Raw genomic sequence first — 6045 nt, 5'->3', positions numbered from 1 at the left:
TTTTGGCCATTGAGACCATCTACAATTTTGCTGTTTCCTCTGCATTTAATGCAGCCATATTTGATTCTTCGGTTATCAATCCGAGATGGTTTCAAGAAATTTCATTTTTAGATGATTAAACGCTGATTGTAATCGTCAACGGTTCTAATGGTTGATGAATAGGCGTTGTTGATTTCAAAAGTAATGAACGATAATTTCGGTGGTTTGATGTGATAATTCATCATAGAATACGAATGAATATAATTCATGAATGTAGTGATCTTTAGGAAGATTACACTTGCTAAAGCTTTACTTGGATTCCGATATGTCCAAATCAGAATAGGTAATTAAATTTGTATGAAAATGGTTGTTCTTTAGTGAACGGATACATATGTGGATGTAAGTAGTATAGTTACTAATTATTGAATCAGAATTTGAAGAATGTACAATGTAAGATATTGATGTGAGATATAAATATTTCTCGGGTTTTACCTACCCGTTAAAATATTTTCACAATTAACAGTTTGTACAAAAGGATTTTTAATTACAATCTTTATGAAGATATACATTCATATATGTATTCTTCACGTATAATATAGATTTAATGAGTTAATATACTATTAAAATCATTTGATTTGCGGTTGAAGCGAGAATAAATAATCTTCAAAACTTGAGAGATTACATAATCATCGCAGAATCTTTCTTTAATGAAGTTATGAATCAATACTCCATCGTTCATTGTTATTGATATACCTCGGTATATGATGTTGATGCTCGTGGAATTCTTGTGAAATTCACAAGGCACGAATGATTTTTCTAAAGAGTTTTGAGTACATCGAAAATAAAAGTGTAAAACCAAACATGTATTTGAATAATACACTTAGTTTATTATGAAATGGAGTTTATTGTGATGAAGCAGTGATTAACGAGGAATGTATATCATAGCATATTAGTGATATGAATTAACCAAGTAGTACATACTATTTAAGATTCACACGTAATAGCTTAATACGAAAAGATTTATTATTGTTCCAAACCATATATATATATATAAAGTATACATATATAATTTTCATTAAGAATGAGTCAATACATCTTAACTCATTATTACTAATATTCCTTGGTATCTATGGGGCGTATGATGTTGATATCCGAGGTACAGATTATGGTGTTTGTTATTGGTGAAGCTGATGTTGTTGGTGGTGATGCTGTTGGTACTGGTGGTGATGCTGGTTATGCTGCTGGTGCTGCTGCTGGTGCTCGTAGGTTTCGCACCATATTCTCCAGAGCCACCACTCGAGCGCGAAGCTCATTGACTTCTTCTATTATTCCGGGGTGATTGGCGATTCGGACAAGTGGATGAATAAGATCTAGAATTTTAGATATTATATATTCGTGACTGGATATCCTGGAAATGAGGGTGAAAATAGTGTTCCGAACGGGTTCGCCGGTAAGTGCTTCAGGTTCTTCACCAAGAGGTGAATTCGGTTGGTGGAAGGGATTACCTTCTTCTTGTCTCCATTGATTAAGTTTACTACGAACCCATCCCCAATTCATCCAAAATAGATGATGACTAATTGGTTGGTTCATTCCGGTTACGCTGCCATTGGAGCTCGAGGAGTTCGAGGAATTATGTGAGAAATCCATATTATCTGATCGGAATAAGGGTTTTTGTTATGAGATGAGTGTTGAATATTGAATGATATATTTGTCTTCTTGATATACGTATATATAGCAAAAATATTTCCGTAATTTACGGAGGAAATTTAGAAAAAGTGTTAGACAAAGTTTATTAAGATAGATATGATAAGATATAATAAGATATGATGTGTCTATAATCCAATAATAGCAGTATGACGTGTCGAGATCATAAAATGATAAGTATGTAATCTGATAATCTTTCGATTAAAGACTTTCAATTCGTAATGGCCTATTCAGGTCTAGGGGCTTGAGCTATAGGATCCTTTAAATCGGTAATCCAAACCCTTCCATTCTAGAGTTTAGTAGACGCCATCCGTCAAGAAAATTCAATAACGAGAAATAAAAGGTATAAAAGTAATGAATATGAGTAGTGATGACATTATAATGTCTTTGAGATTCTCGATAACTCAATGACATTTTTTGGTTCGCAAACTGATGCATAAAGGCATAAAGCATATAGGTACGTGATATAACAGGGAGTTATATACGATTGAGTATGAATAGTAACAAATATAGGAGTTTCAAAAATTCATGGATAATATTACATATGTAATACACAAAACCATGATAAATGACATAGGAATGTCGAGAACGGTGTCGCATTTAAATGTGGTGGCGGAATTGAATAGTACTTAGGAGAATGAGCAGAGTTCTTAGATTGGCTCGACATTCTAAGATAAGTAAAGTTTCTAAAGTATAGTGTAGCATTTAACAGTTAAAGGCAACAATTAAAGGCACTATAGTCAAAGGAAGTTGTAGTCCTACATTGCTAAGGTACCTAATTGTATAAGGCACACATAAGATGCAATCCTGGTTCTCTACAACAACCTGGCTCTGATACCAATCTGTCACACCCCCAAAATGGACCAGGGGTAATTGTGATCAATCATATCATAACACAGTTGTATAAGCGAGAACGACTCTAAATGAGACGTTTTATTTATTAAATAAACAGAGGAAGCATTATTCAAAGTTTTACATCATAAGAGTACAGTAAATGGAAAATGTCTTAAACAAAATGATAAATATGAATGATGGACTCCATGCAAGCAGCAAAGCATACATCAATCATCTAGTAGCAAGTAGCAGCTAGCTCAATCATCACCTGAGACAAAACACGCTTAAAGTGTCAACCAAAAATGTTGAGTGAAATTCATAGGTTTATAAATAATATCCAAAGTTTTAGACCACAAGATTTAGTTTAAAGTTGATTGATATAGAAATATCAATCTAAATGTGTTGCTGCATTTTGTAATATCGCTACTAAACAAGTTTACCCTATGACACCTTGTACTGTCAGTGTCGTGGAATCATTATTATGTAACCAAAGACCAACGGTCGAATGGTTAGAGACGTTACTCTCAATAGGCCTACTCACAATAATTAAGTTTGCATTTAAACGTAGCAATTAACGATATTACGGTAGGGATTTAGCATGAATCAAAGCATGACAACATAGTTAACAATTTAGTACTTGTGTCTAAGCGTAAAACAGTTATAAAGCAAACATGTGTCTCACCCCAAAAGTTATAAAACAGTTATGAAACAGTAAAAAGTGGGGCTATGAAGTTCACCTTAGTAGCACACGAAAGAATTGAACGGAAGGACGTGACCGAGATCTCAACCTAGAGATAGAACGTATGATCAGACATTGCCTAACAGACAATAGTATATAGTACTATATTGATAGTAATGGTTCACTAAAGAATTTCCATTTTCAGAAGGTTACTATTTATGGAAAGTTTCCACTTATAGTAATTTTCCAATTTTAGAAAGTTCGGGTTAATCTTTAGCAAGACGTTGTATAACTTTACTCAAACTTTGTTGCTATCAAATAAGTCAGGAATGACCAGATGTAACCGGGGGCCCAGGATTCTTGACCAGAATCTAAGTCATGGCATTCGAGATCCACAAGCTTACCCATAAATGGCAACCTAGACATCATTCACTTACGACCGTGAGTAGCGATGAAGTTCACATGAATTATACATTACCTTTGATTAACCTTCACTTTAGGTGTATACACACAACGAATTATTAATGTACTTAATAATTATATATGTGATAATATAACCTAAGTTTTATTTAATATTTAGTTATTATACCTTAGTATGTCTTATATATATTAAATATAATTACCTTTAAATAAATACCTAAATTACTTCAAAAATAATAGTGTTTTATTAATCGAACATTATTCAAAAATGTCTAAATAATAAATTAAATATCTAAAAATTACATACATAATTTTTATAGTCTTAGTTAATCATATAGATTAGTAGAAAAATTTAAGAAAACGTTTTTATTATATTTTTGTATTTATTTTTGTTTTTACCCTTAATGTATTCACAAAATAATTTTAATTCTACATAATTACTAAATAAACCCAAATAATTATTTTTATAATTTTTATAAGTTTCTATCAGTCTAATAACCCGTAGAAAAATATTTAAAAATATTTTTTTATTATTTTATATTTATTCTTAATTTACCTTCGAATTACATAATAATAGAGTTTAATTATATAATAAATACCAATTCGACCCAAGTAATTATTTTTATAATTTTTTCAGATCTATATAAGTTTTAAAAACTCATAAAAAAAATATATATTTTATTTTGGTTAAAAGTATTTATTACGAATTTTACATTATTTTTACGTTTAAACACTACATAATTCGTATTTAATTATAAATAATATTCCATAAATTATCAAAATTATTTTTATGCATCATAACACTTATAATACTAATTATAACATATAAACATAATTAATTTCGAATTTTACAAAGAATATACAATAAATATAAATATAAATGACAATATTGAAAAAAAATTAATAAAAATAGAAAGTACCTCAAATTTTCTTCAAGGTTTTGAGAGAATAACTTAAGTTTTTGTGTTTGGCAAGAAAAAATGAATGAGGATCCATTTATTTATAGGTAAAAAATGGTTGGTGAAAAGAAAAAAAATAAATAAAATAAAGGTGCTAATTTTGACAAAATAATAAAAACATGTTAAAAATGTTTTTAATAAGTTTTTGTTTTTGAAAATATTTAGTCAAAATTCATGGGCTCATTATTTAATTTATTAAAAAAAATCTTATTTCTTTTTATTTTTATTTTTTTTATAAGCTAAAAATATATATAATGATTAAAATAACTTATCATTTAATTAATAATTATGTTACATATAGTTTTAAATATAATACACATTAATATTAACTAAAGTTATTTTATATAATTAGTGTAAACTTTAGTTAACAGAACGTGTCAACTAAAAATAAATATTTGATCAACGTCGAATTTAATTATATATTACGTATGGATAACAACCCTATAGTCAAATTAGTCAATTCAGATACGGAAATATGAGGGTTGTTATAAGAACCGAGAGAACTCGTAATTCGAACAAAAAAAACTACGGGCGAACAATTTTGGACTTGTTCGAACATAATTTTTTGGTGCACCTTTTTTTTGTAGAACGTAACCATGTAGAACATATTCGAATTGGGCTAATATTGTTCGAACTCAACTTTTTTATGTTCGAATTCAGAATTTTGTTGCATCTTTTTTGTAGAACAAAAAAGCTTTAGAACAAAAACATGTAGAACAAGTTCGAATTGGTCACTTTTTGTTCGAATTGAGCCTTTTTTTGTTCGAATTTAGATTTTGGAGGACATAAAATTGTTCGAACAAGGACAAAATTGTTCGAAATCCTTCAATTTTGTTCGAATTACTAGAAATTGTAAAAATTGAATGTTCTACGATTCAATTGAGTGTAGAACAAAAAAGATGCAACAACTTGCATCTATTTGTTCGAACAGATACAAAATTGTTCAAATTCAAATAGATGCAAGTTGATGTACCTATAAAATACGTAGAACATAAGATGTAGGACAAAAGTTGCATAACAAAAAATGATTGAATTCAAGCATTATTTGTTCGAAACTTAGTAAAAGAGTAAAACGGTTCAAAATTTCAATTTGTTGAATCAAAATTGTGTTCGAACTTAATTTAATTTTTTTGTTCGAAGTTAAAATTGTTCGAACTTGGTTCAATTTGGATAATCAAATATGAGGTGCAAGATCGAAGATGCCACTTACCTGGATGATATTCTTCGTATATTTGTTACCATTTAAATTTCACATGTCATTAAAGTGAGTGTATTTTATTCTTTAGGTAGAAAAGTTGCTATCCACTGAGCAAAAAGCCACCAATTTTAAATTGGTTAATTAATGAATCATGGAAAGTGAAAACTGAACACATGGTGGTAGGTGGAAATAATTTGATAAACAAAGTGATTGTAGTGTTTGATGCTTTACAAGAAATATAAAGAACTACTAGCTCTTGGCTGAGCTAGTAA

The sequence above is a fragment of the Rutidosis leptorrhynchoides genome, chromosome 11 (genome assembly GCF_046630445.1).
Source record: "Rutidosis leptorrhynchoides isolate AG116_Rl617_1_P2 chromosome 11, CSIRO_AGI_Rlap_v1, whole genome shotgun sequence".
NCBI classification, from domain to species: Eukaryota; Viridiplantae; Streptophyta; class Magnoliopsida; order Asterales; family Asteraceae; genus Rutidosis; species Rutidosis leptorrhynchoides.
This window is presented reverse-complemented; position numbering follows the sequence as displayed.